Source organism: Mirounga leonina, unplaced genomic scaffold (assembly GCF_011800145.1).
Source record: "Mirounga leonina isolate KUSES-001 unplaced genomic scaffold, KU_Mleo_1.0 Mir_83, whole genome shotgun sequence".
NCBI classification, from domain to species: domain Eukaryota; kingdom Metazoa; phylum Chordata; class Mammalia; order Carnivora; family Phocidae; genus Mirounga; species Mirounga leonina.
The window spans coordinates 3,040,303-3,053,031 of NW_023270826.1; the positions used below are offsets into that span (position 1 = coordinate 3,040,303).

The following is a 12,729-nucleotide window of genomic DNA, read 5'->3' on the forward strand; positions in this document are numbered from 1 at the left end:
TGCAGCGATGTCCAGTTCAAATATCATTTCTTCTTATGAAGACATTCTAAGAAGACCAGCACTTATTTTTTTTTTTTTTGGTACCATACATATTTGCTATCTTTGCTATTATTTCATGTTTTTTGGTTTTGCTTTTCCAAATGGGTTATAAATTACTGAAGGAAAATGATAATCTTCCTTTTATTTTGCTTTTCAGAGCATACAGTAATCCCTAACAGATGCTTATTGCCACATCTTTACGGTCACTAATAACAGCATCATTTCTTCTCACTTTTCCTGACTTTTAAAGGTAAGATTATTAGACTGTTAATTCCTAATATGTATTAGACATGAACATGAGACATGTGAACATATATTGAAAAATATATATGGTAGGAAATGTTTGTGCTTAGGCAAACAGAAAGCAATGCAAATTTCATAAATTATTAGTTGAGCTTGATACTAATTAGTGCAGTTTGTAAAGTGGGAAAAAACTTGTAATCAATTTTTCCCCAAGCAAGTATGAATCTGCCTTTAACCAGATAGCTCTCCAGAGAAGTAGCCCCAGTAGGGAATTTGGAATTAGAGAGATTGCCTGTCACTAGGTCTCCCAGGGTAACTCTGAATTCAAACGTGAGCCTGTTCTTTACCAAAATGCCCTAGGGACAATTCTGGTCCTTTCCTCATAGACAGCTAAATGCCTTTAGCAGTATTTGCCATGACATCCAATGTGACATTTCAAATACAAACCAGTGATGTGCATATCGCAACTCAAGCAGAAGGTAAGAACAGGTTGTTTGTACCATATAGAATGACCCGTTTTCAATGGAAATATAAGTGAATATATCTGTCCTATGCTGCAAAGAAATCTGAAGAGGATTTGATCATTCTGCCCAAAGAAAAAGGTAGGAAAATTAAAATGTGTAGAAAATAAGACGTCAAAGAGAAAGCTAAACTTCCATGACAGATTTAGCAAGACACTGTTCAGAATCCAACTGAAGTTATCTACTACTGAATAAAAGTAAAATGTAAAGGAAAGGGTCTAAGAAGGCTCATAAAATTTGCATTTACGACTACCACCTGAAATGAACTAAAAATAATGTGGCATTTAGAAACTATACGCTTTTTTACGGTAGCTTGCCACAAAATTATATTTACCCATGCGTTTGTTTCCATAGCCTTTGAAATCGAGTTCCTAAAATTCCGGTTTTTGCCAGATGGTTCCTAGCCAAACCAATTACTAATTGGAATAACCTTTGATTTTTCACCAGTGAGAGAATCTTGAAGTTGGAATGGACCTTTAAGCCACCCAGTCCATCCCCTTGGCCTTATAGATGAAGAAGATGAAATCTGAGAGGATAAGAGTCATTGCCCAAGGAGAATCCAGCCTCCTTCTCCAGCACTTTATCACACAGCTTTCTAATCTTCCTTGCATGGCACTGGTCTTTAGCAAAGCTCAAAAATAAGATAAATGAAAATTCAAAAAGAAAATTTAGAGAATTAAAAAACATAAAGAAACTGGGGTACTGATCTGAAGTCCACCTATGCTCTTCAAGAAATTAACATATGGAGATCTGAGGGGCAGTGGCCTTTGTCTTTCCTGTGGAAGCTTCAAGATTAATTAATCCTGCTAGGACACAGCTGAGAATAATACTGAGTCATGGTAATCCTCTTACGTGATAGCCAAACTTCTTTTTTAAAAAAACTACTTTGATGTAGGTGTGAGTAGGCATTTAAATATTTTTATTTTGTTTTTACTGTTTTAACTGTTTCTAACCCTGATTTAGAATTCATTTTCTAAAAAGGTCAGTGTGAATTTATGTTTCAGGACCAAACATAAAATAGAGAGTGATTTCAGAGTAGCAGAGCCACTGGAGAAGTGCTACTAAGAGCAGAATCACAGCCAAAGTTGAAAGAAATGCATTAGATCCATTTTCTGCTTTCCTTTGGGTCCCACAAGCACAATAGAGTATAGGAGGCCACCTGGTGGTGAAATGAACCAATTAACCATTTAAGGCTATATTGAAGAGCAAGGAAACTGGGCAGACTTTGGGTTGTTACAGGAGGAAAACTAGAACCTTGGGCAAAAGAATAATACTCATCAGGTATTATTGTGATACAAAAGCCAGAAAATTGAACTGGAAAATCATTCAAGTCTGTAGAATAATGTATATTACTGAAGAGTTGTCATAATAGTTATTTATACAAGGGACTGGTGAACTTTTTCTGCAGAGTCAGATAATTTAGGCATGCTGGCCATATGGTAACTGTTGAAACTACTCAATTCTGTTATTGAAGTATAAAAACAGCCACAAACAATACATAAATGAATGTGCTTGGCTATGTTCCAATAAAACTTTATTAAAAAAAAAATGAACGGGCCATGGGCTGGATTCGACCTTCAGGCTATAGTTAACCCCTGAGTCTGTATTTTGTCTGGAGCTATTTACCAAGCACAAGGCTGAACCCCTTATATACATTACTCATGGAATCCTGACAACCTTTCAAAGTGGGCGTTATCCCCATTTCACAGGTTTGAAAACTACAGCTTAAAAAGTTTAAACAATTTGGTGGAAAATGTATTATGTTCCTTCTAACATAGAAATGCTTTATGTAGCCTCATGACCATTTTTTCCTCTGTGACTACAGAATTCTGTTCTGACTCCCCCTCCCATTTATCCTGCAGAGGCTGCTTTTGGTTCTTTCCATGGAGACTTTGCTCCTGTTTCTTCATCTTGCGTTCCTTTGAAATGTTGTTTGTCTCTTACCATCTCTTTCCCCATCACTTCTTTTATGTTTAAAAACTTTATGTCAGTTTTCATAACAACAGATGTAAGCAAGCATGAAAAAAGACAAAAGCAATGTATTAAAAATAGATAGCCATATATACAACAATAAGCCAAGGAAACTGTCATACTGTATATGCTCCAAATGGAATATGAGCCAAAAACATGAAGCTCACTCTTACATAAATAATATATTACGCATCCACTGGGAGAAGCAGCCCTGTCCCTAAATGGGAGGAAGATTTTTTAGCCCATTTTATATCATTTTCTCTTCCTTTTCAAACTTTTTTTTTTTTTTTTTAGGTATATGATGTAAGTCATACTATCTCAGACAGGCCATATTCCTCTTCCAAACCATCCATGAACTATTTTATCAACTGTTAATAAGAGAGAGTTGAAAAACCTGATGGAGAAATCCATGGAGCTTGGTAAAGCCCCTCAAATATATGGATTTACCAGCGCTATCTCAGTATTAGCATATTTTCTCCTACAACAGAGGATAGAAGTGGTTTCAGTTAGAGTATAGACAAAACTGATATAAAGGACTTTTAAAAGATTTTTTAACTTGAAAAGAAACCTGCAAAAGCCTGAGAAATGTGACTATATAGAAAACAGAAAGAAGAGGTTTAATTACCGAGCATGGATTCTGGCCGATTTGACAATTACACCTAACAACAGAAGGGATTTACACTAGATACAGGAAGACTTTCAGGGAAGGGAGAGTTGTTAAACAGTTTAATGGGAGGCTGTGGAATTTCCCCTGGAAAGATCTTTTATGGAGGACAAATTCTCTCCTATCTGGAATGGATAAAAACAATCCTTGAAAGAGAGGAAATGAAATGAAGGTCCTTATGAGGTCACTTGCAGTCCTGAAACTCTAGGTAAAATTCTCACTTCCCATGGAAATAAATAACTGTATAAAACCTCTAAGAGATTCACTCTGGAAGATTCAGGAGAAAACACTCATTAAGCAGGCAATTTAAATCAGAAAGTATTTATCGAGTGCCTGATATTACCTAGCCCCGGGGAGATGTACACCCGCAGCAGAGCACAGGTCTGAGCAGCAGTGTTGGACAATGGACAGAGAACACGATTATTCACTTCAGTTAATTTAAAAAAAAAAAATCTTTGAACTCCAATCAGCTTTCTGGAACTGTCTATTTCCTGAACTTGGTGAGCTCAAAAAATCCCATAAGAGCTGGCTGTCACATGAGATTTCTGGCATTACTCATGGTATCCCTGGATCTTTTTGTAAACAGAAAAGGCTTCTGACAGTGTTTCCATACTTCATCTCTTTTTCTAACCCAAACTTGGACGGACGGAGCCTCTTAAACTATCATCAAAACATGGATTATAAAATGCTAGCCAACTTTGAGTTATTTTGCTATATTCCCATGCTGCAGAAAAAGAATTCAATTAGCTCAACTCTAGAGATGCATTTATACTTAAGTTTTAATGAACATGAGGATTTTTGTTAATGGCTTGTATGAAATCCAGTGACTCACAGAATGGATCTTTAGCATCAGCAGGCAGAAGAGACTGAGGAAGAAGAGAGAAAAAGCACACAGAGAAGAACGTTCTTCACACATATTTTCAAATCTCAACATGTCCCAGCCAAGGAAAGCTGAGGAGGAAGGACAAAGTTCAATGGGAAGACAGTGAACCCAAATGGATGTCAAGGACCTAAATAGGGGCAAGAGGTGAATTCATCACAAATCTTTATGAAATTCTAATTTTAAATGATACATCTTTTAGCTTTTTCTTAATTGCATAAAATCATTGAAGCTCACAATTAATGGCTAAGTTAAAAATATAAATGACCATATATGAGGATTATTTTTAAAAACTATGAACAGGGTCACTTTTTTTTTTTTTAAATGAAAGAGTGGGAGAAAGTTTCAAAATTACGTTTTAGCTTTCTCCTGACCTTACAGCGGTCAGCCTTAATTTTTTAAGTTGCATATTCTGAATTAGCTAGCTCTAGCTTTGGAAAGAGGAGTCAGTCTTTTATACACCATCCATCCACCCACATCACGATGGATTTGGATTACTTCTTATTGTTTTTCTCACCTCTCTCATGACTACCTTTTTAGACATACATACTCCTCTGAGGTCAAACCTAATTTTCTACAACAATTATGTCAATAAACTCTCCCATTCACTATGGTACAAGAAAAAAAATGTGCTGATAGTCCTACCATGTCTAAAGACTGTCCATGTTCACCTGCATGTATTGTTCTATTTTTAAGTTTTACATTTGCATGGTACATGGTATTAGTTATATGTGTAATTATACTGTCTACATAATCAAGAATGCACCAACAAATAGTACAGTTTTGCAGATTAGCCACAGAATTATGGTGATTAGTTAAATATTTTTGTACCATTTGTCTCAGACATGGGCATCATGATCCTTCCCTTCCTCCCTCCCTCTTTCTTTTCCTCTCTTTCTCCCTGACACCAACCTGGCCAAGTCTGAGTACCCCGAATATTAAGAACTGCACTTAACACTCTTCGGTTTTTAAAGGAGAGAGATTGTTGGTTTTGTTTTTATATCCAATATAAGAGAAGGCCGTGAAGTTTCAGACTGAATGACCACGGCATGAAAATAGGGTTGTTTTCTTGCAAAAGTAATGAATTGATAGCATAGTTCTGATCAGTAGGATTTAATTAATAGCTTATTAAATAAATCTGTTTGAAAAGTGTTTCTCAATATGTATTTATTGGGTTTCTATTATGTGCCAGGTATGGCACTGGGCGGTGGAGATATGGCAATAAACAACACAGACACGAACCTTGCCCTCCTGGAGTGTGGAGTCTAACAAAAATTATAATCATTCATTCTCACATTTGGTCCACAAAGTCCAAACCTACCATCACTATCAAAAAGTATGCATTTAATTATAACGAAGTACTCATGGCTAAATTATCCTCAAGGAGGGCTCTCTTAGGGAGGCACCTATGAATACTGACGGAGTAAAACTATTATAATGAAGGTAGCAAGATTGAATATGCCAAGACTTATAACATAGAAATGAGCTCCAAACTGAAACTTGGCATATATGAAGGAAGTTTGTATAGTTATTTACATATGCATGATTTAAATGTCTTGGGACTACCAGCATATTTGGTCCAAGGAATCTGGTTTCATCCAAATTCAATCCTTATAAAAGATTTTTTTAACTAAATGAGTTAATACTTTGTATATGTGTATACATGTGTCAACACACATAAATGTGTGTGCATAATCACGTGTGTACATGTACCCCTTCCACAAACTTCCTAGTTTTCAATGGATAAAATGAGATGACAAGGGAAATATCACGAATCACAAATTTTCTTTAAGCCAATGTCAATGAGCATGTAGAATCAATTACTTAGGAGAGCGGCTGAAATAGTAAGTTCAGGGCGCCTGGGTGGCTCAGTTGGTTAGGCGACTGCCTTCGGCTCAGGTCATGATCCTGGAGTCCCGGGATCGAGTCCTGCATCGGGCTCCCTGCTCGGCAGGGAGTCTGCTTCTCCCTCTGACCCTCCTCCCTCTCATGCTCTCTGTCTCTCATTCTCTCTCTCGCAAATAAATAAAATCTTAAAAAAAAAAAATGAAATAGTAAGTTCAGAGGAGTTACAGGGGCATACAGATGTCCTTCTGGAGAAAGGCACTGTGGTCTAAAAAAGTTTAGAAGAAAAATTAGACTCAACCCCAGAAGCATTAGCCAGCTTGACTCTTTTCTGGCTTCAGTAAAAGAAAATGCGTATGTGGGTGAGTGTATGTATGTGTGTGTGTGCATGCGCATGTGTGTGTGTGTGTGTGTATGTTTATGTTTTGTGTCTTATGTAAATGAACGAAGGTTCGGCAGGAAGACCACTGCCTCCCTCTTAGCTTACCCCAGTGTGCCTCATTAGGTACAGAGTGTCGCAGAAGTGCCTAGTTTAAGAATGTATGAGCTTCGCAAATGCCAACATTATTAAAAATATGCTTGGGAATGCCCTTGTTTCTGAGAACTGAAATTGCCTCCTTGACAGGACTGGAAAATGGTTTTTCTGCAAATGATATTCCCCTAGAGTATCTCTCCATGGGGACCCTTCTTTAGTAACTCCCTTTGGCAATAACAGGATCCATGAGGTTGAATCTTCCTAGGGCAATGCTGTCTTTAGTGCATCTCCCCCCCACCGCCCCAAAAAAACATAAATATTTTCAGCCTTAGCGTTCTTGAATCTGACAAAATACAGGAGATTCCTGTGAGGCTCCACATGGCAACACTCTCCTAGGGTGCTGAGGTGCTTAAGAAAGTTTGAGGGTTTTCACAGAACAGCCTGATGATTGGCTAAAGAGTAAACCCAAGCCCATCATGTTTTCTCTGCTGATGTTCCATTTAATATATAGGAACTTCTTTCTCTCTGGCACAAGAAGCTCATGCAGAGGGAGGAAAATGCACTTGCAAGAATTGTGCCTCTTGTAGAGAAGAAGATATGGGGCAATAGTGAGCAGGCAAGTAGCATGTGAAAGATTGTGGGCATTAAAGCCAACCAGATTGGGTTCAAACTCTGATTTATTTACTTATTTCTTGTGGTAGCTACTGATAATAGCAACAACTCTTTCTAGCTTTCTGCCTTTCAGGCATATAGTAGGGATGCATTTCCCCATCAGCTTTGGAGTTAGGTGGGGCCATGTGATTAGTTCTGGTCAATGATTTGGAGAGGAAGTTATGTGTTTCCCTTCCAGGTAGAAGGTTTAATGTCAAGAGGGTGACCCTCCAGAACTCTCTTTTCCCTTTGCCACATTGAGGGAATATTTAAGAGGGTGGCTGGCTCATTAGTCTGAGTCCTGGAGTAAGAACAATACCAAGCAGAGCCCATAGCCAACCTGTGATGGATGTGTAGTATGTGTGAGCAATAAATCTTTGTAACTTTAAACCTTGGAGATTTGGGGGATGTTTGGAATCTCAGCAACCCCTAGCCTAACCTGAGAAACTGGATCTTTGAGGCTAGTCACTTAACCTCTCTGTGTTTCAGGCTCGTATCAATGAAATGGGGAAAATAATCCAGGATCATTGTGAGAGCATTAAATAAGATCATGTGTATAGGGCACTAACACAGTCAAAGAGTAAGATTTGGACAATTTAGTTTTTTTCTCCCTCCATCCTACTCCTATCTCATACCACCCCCCCACACACACACTTCCCTTTTCTAGATTTCTTCTCTCTACCAATTCCATCTTCCCTTCCTAGTGCCCTTCCATTTAAACAAAATGTTAAAATTGGCATTTAATTCAGTATTATTCTCCTACCCCCTGAGAATATCTGCATCCAGTAGAGTGCATTCTTTTTATCTCAACGAAATGAATCTTAAGGATGGGATTTAAGGCAGTATGGACATTTAGTGATGGAAACAGTTGGGTTGGGGAATTCCTAATACTCCAAAAATGATGTCCCTTGGACAACCACAAATCTACCTCTTTCTAAAGTTAGACATGGTAGTGAGACAAGGACAAGAAAAAAGGGGGTTAATGGGTTTATCTGAGAAAGTACTATGGTTAAGCTTTTCCCACCCAGGGTTTTCTGGACTATTCTGAACAGGTACCAGGGCTTCTTTTTTTTAAATATGGAACGCTTCATGAATTTGCATGTCATCCTTGCGCAGGGGCCATGCTAATTTTCTCTCTGTCATTCCAATTTTAGTATATGTGCTGCCAACAAGAGCACCAGGGATTTTTTGGAAATAAACAAAATACTATCTAGGTACTCTTCTAGCCCCACCTTCCTGTTTTAGGAATAAATTGTAAAAACTAGAATAATCATAAGGACAAAATACGTGGATTCAATAGTATATCTTACACAGTGGGTTATGTTATGATATAACTTATGCTGTAAGTCATGTGATTTAGTGTCATAATTATGATGTAGTTAGGATAACCAATGCCTTCCCGATACAGGCAGTTACAGTTATGACCACCAGTACCCTCCTGATGTAATTACATGGAACATTAAACCTAACATTTATCCCTTTTATATCAAGACCCTTTTGTCAATGATAATACTTGGTTTTCATCTTTAAACTTTGGTAGTCCTTTTTTTTCCAACAAAATAACTCCTAGTTCATACCATGTAAAGTGTAATCACACATCCTATGTTTTTTTTTCTAGCTACAAAGCACATTAGCCCAAATATGAATATAACCACTAAAGATAAGTAATTTAAAAATAGGCAATGCTAAAAAGTAGGTGAGGGACATTTCCATGGACTCACTGACCTAAAACATAACCACATAGTATGGAGCAGATCTGGAGCCAAAGGTGGTAGTGAACCTAACAAACACCCTTTCTTATAAGTCGTTTAAGTGTTCCTCCAATTTATGTTATAAAAACCAGAAAGAAATCTCTAAATATGTGGGGTGAAAGCCAAATCTCTCAGCTTAACACAGGAGGGAAACACTGCACATTCACATCTAATTAACTAAAAGTCGTTTTTCAAAAGTTAAAGGCTGAAATTTTTGCAATTTAATCCGAAATTTTATTAGCAAACTCAAATGATTATCCTGATTGCAATTAATACAAGCTCCCAAACAGGTCAACTCATTTAAGTGCTATCTGTAATCATTTGGATTTTAACATGATGGTTATTACTTGTTACCCTGAAACCAAGCCGCGCAATGAGATATTGATTACTTTTAACCTTTAGATCCAAGGATTCAAGAAAGGTCAGAGGAGGGGAACACTATACCTTTCTTGGCTGGCAAACGTATTGCCTTCAGGAGAATTCAAATGATTCCCATTGGCCAAGTAGATCCAAGATTAGTTTATTCGCTGGGCTGACAAGAAATGATGATGCTTTTAAAAATAACACCCAGCACGTATTTAGTGAAGTGTTACATTTATATAACCAGTGGCCTCAAGATGTGCTTCACGTCGCAGCAACTCTCGGGCTGTTAACCCTTGGACAAGTTTTGTTCATGGAAATATCTTTGCTGGGAGGAGATACTAAACGCAGTGGCTTTAATTGGAATAAACTCATCTCATTAAATTCCCTTGTGGGTTCCAAAAGGCTGAACACAATCCCTGGCCACTGCTGGCCACTAGCATTTCTTTGGGTTTTCTTTTTCCGTGACAACATTTAGAAATATTTTTCACATTTGTGCCACCGAAAAGCAAGGAGTTCTTGGTGGGGTCCAGCAGAATGACGGGCAAGGGAAACGTAACTGTTATGTGTTAGATTAATTTGCAGAACACTTGGCATTATTATTGCCAAGTCGTCAGATTGTTCCAAGTTGTTCCGGAAGGTTGTTATTAATAGTATGTTTTCTGAGCAAAGTTCTGTCTACTTTTGGAACTGCATTTCTGTTGCCAAGGAAACTCCTTTAAGCACCGTTTTCCAGGAGCACACTGCTGCTTTTGTTTGCCACTGTCCTATTCATATCATCTACGTAAGCGTTTTACATGCTCCAGCCCTCAGTCCCAAATGTTGAAGCGTTAGCCCATTTAAGTTGCTTTTTCAAACACAGCGTATGCCTGCTATGATTTTCCTCTTTCTCTCCCCCCTTTTCGCTCTCCCTCTCCATCCAAAGCCCCTCTCCCCCCGCCTTCTCCCCACTCTCCCTCCAACACGCCCAACTCTTACTATTCAAGGTTTATTTCTTTTAAAACAGTTGCAATAGGGGAGATAGTTTTCACGAGTTTTTGATAAATTAACTTCAATTTGAATAATAATTCCATAGGTTGTAGCATTAGTCCTTCAAGTGTTAATTATCTTTTCACTTTAAAATTAATGTAGTCATTTCCTCCTGACTCCTCTACCCCACTTATTGAAGTGCTGAGGAAAACATGTCATTGAGTCCTGAGCCAGCCCTGTTGTTGTGATTAAGCGTGGTCACATGGCCCATCTCTGCCAAAAGGAGGGCCCTGAGAAAAGGTGACAAAGACAGTGATTTCCTGTCAGCAAAGAGTACGACAGGGCTGTCTAGAAGTGATGCAAATGAGGGGAACTTTCCCCACGGCTTGTTTGATCCACTCTCGGCCAGAGCAGGCCAGGCCAGGGAGAGAGGGAGCCGCACAATACCGCAGAGGCGGCCCAGAGAGCCAACGCACCTTCCGGACAGTAGCTCACCCGCCAGAGACAAAAACTGCTGGAGGGCCTTCCCTTCCTTGCCCCTCTGCACACAGAGCCAACTATTTCTTGGCTTACTATTCTCTTAACATCCTTCTCCCTCTCTTTTTTTTTTCCTTCTTAAAAAAGAGATTCAAATAGGCATTATAAGCTCCAGCAAAAGCGGCACTCCCTATACTGTTCAGAAACCACATCCATCTACTTTTTCTTCTAAGCATTTTCAGGGTGAGTTTTGTCCTCTCTCAAGAAAGAAAGGAAAAATATATGCAGTTGTCTTCATAAGCAAACATGGATTCATCAAAGCTCACATTAAGATGACAGTTAATCTAGGACTTTGTAGCTTTAATAAAAACGGAACAACAAATTCATTTCTACAGAGCAGTGGAGGCAGCCTAGATTTTCCTATTCTGATCACTTTTAAAAGGATTAGATAATGTTATTTGAAATATTATAATGATTTTAAGCATATTCTTCTTATCTTAATGGAGTTTTAATCTAACATACAATTAAGCTCTACAATTAATCTACTGAGAAAGAGGTAAAAAATTATCATTAGGTTCTTATGCCTGATATATCTGGTACATTTTTACCTTGACTGCTTCAATAACTAGTAATTTGCTTCATTTTGGTACTGAAATTCCAACCTAAGGCCTAATTAACAGAATTTAATTTTTTAAAAAGATTTATTTATTTAAGAGAGACAGACAAACAGAGAGAACACAGGGGGGCGGGGAGGAGTGGAGGGAGAGGGAGAGAAATCCTCAAGCAGACTCTCCACTGAGGGTGGAGCCAGACATGGGGCTCGATCCCAGGACCCTGAGATCATGGCCTGAGCTGAAATCAAAAGTTAGATGCTTAACTGACCGAGCCACCCTGGCGCCCCCAGAATTTAATTTTTTGACACATACTTCTATTCTGTACACCAACATGTAAATTTTCTTAAAAAAAATTTTAAAAAAGGTAATGGATTTTCTTCTATTTTAAGCCCAGCTACTACAACCTGGATTATGAACCAGCCTAGTATTACATTTTTAGGAGCTTACGTTTAGTCATAAAGGTATCAGGCCACATCTGTAATTATTTAGATCAATCTGGTCCAGAACAAAATGAAAGAGAACTATTGTAGAGGGTTGAAATTTGTGAATTTATAAAATATAGGGATAGTGGGATTAATCTGTTTTCTGTGATCGGTTCATAGCCATGACAACATCATTTTGGCATCAATAGTTATAAAATAACAACTATGCTCCATTTTTCTTCTTTTACACTACGTTTCTTATTCCCCAGAATTTCTAATCCTATTCCATACTCGTTTCTTTTAAAAAGTCATAATGCTTATTTTTTAATACATACCCAAATTCTCTAAAAGTGACATTTTCTCCTTTAAAATGTATCCCTTTCTCTTACCTGTTTTTTTTTCTAAAACAATTCTTTCAGTGTTTAGTTCTCTTTTGATTTGTTTGTATTTGTTTTTTTAGCATTTTCTTATCTATTCATTCATCTACCCATGATTTTAATTTACTCTTTTTGTTTTTAATTCTTTTAGGTTACTCATTTTTGTTTGGTTAGCTGTATATTAACTAATTTCAACTGTTTTTCTTTCTCTTCAAGGCTTATATTTCTCCCTCACTTTCCTAATATCCTCTTCTTTTCAAATACATAATATTGATGTCTTCTCTTATTAATCCCACCTGGCCAAACTGTCATTGAAAGGAACCACCTCTGGGTGGGTGAGAGCTGTGCTCAAAGTCTGTAAACATTACCTGGCAACAGAGTTAGAGGGAAATAATTAATTCACTTGTTAAAAGTATTATGTTTAGAAACTTACTTGTAAGAAATATTGTGGTTATTTGTTTCAGAGGTAC

General features: G+C 37.7%; 1 protein-coding gene and 1 non-coding gene across 2 annotated transcripts in view; both read right to left on the reverse strand.

The window, feature by feature from the left end:
- LOC118002845 (A-kinase anchor protein 6-like) overlaps positions 1–12,729 on the reverse strand; it is a 286,400-nt gene that overhangs the window by 98,689 nt on the left and 174,982 nt on the right. The gene's annotated exons all lie outside the window — the stretch shown is intronic.
- LOC118002853 lies at positions 8,361–8,467 on the reverse strand. The gene has a single exon (XR_004677190.1). It is a non-coding gene; the product is annotated as a U6 spliceosomal RNA (small nuclear RNA).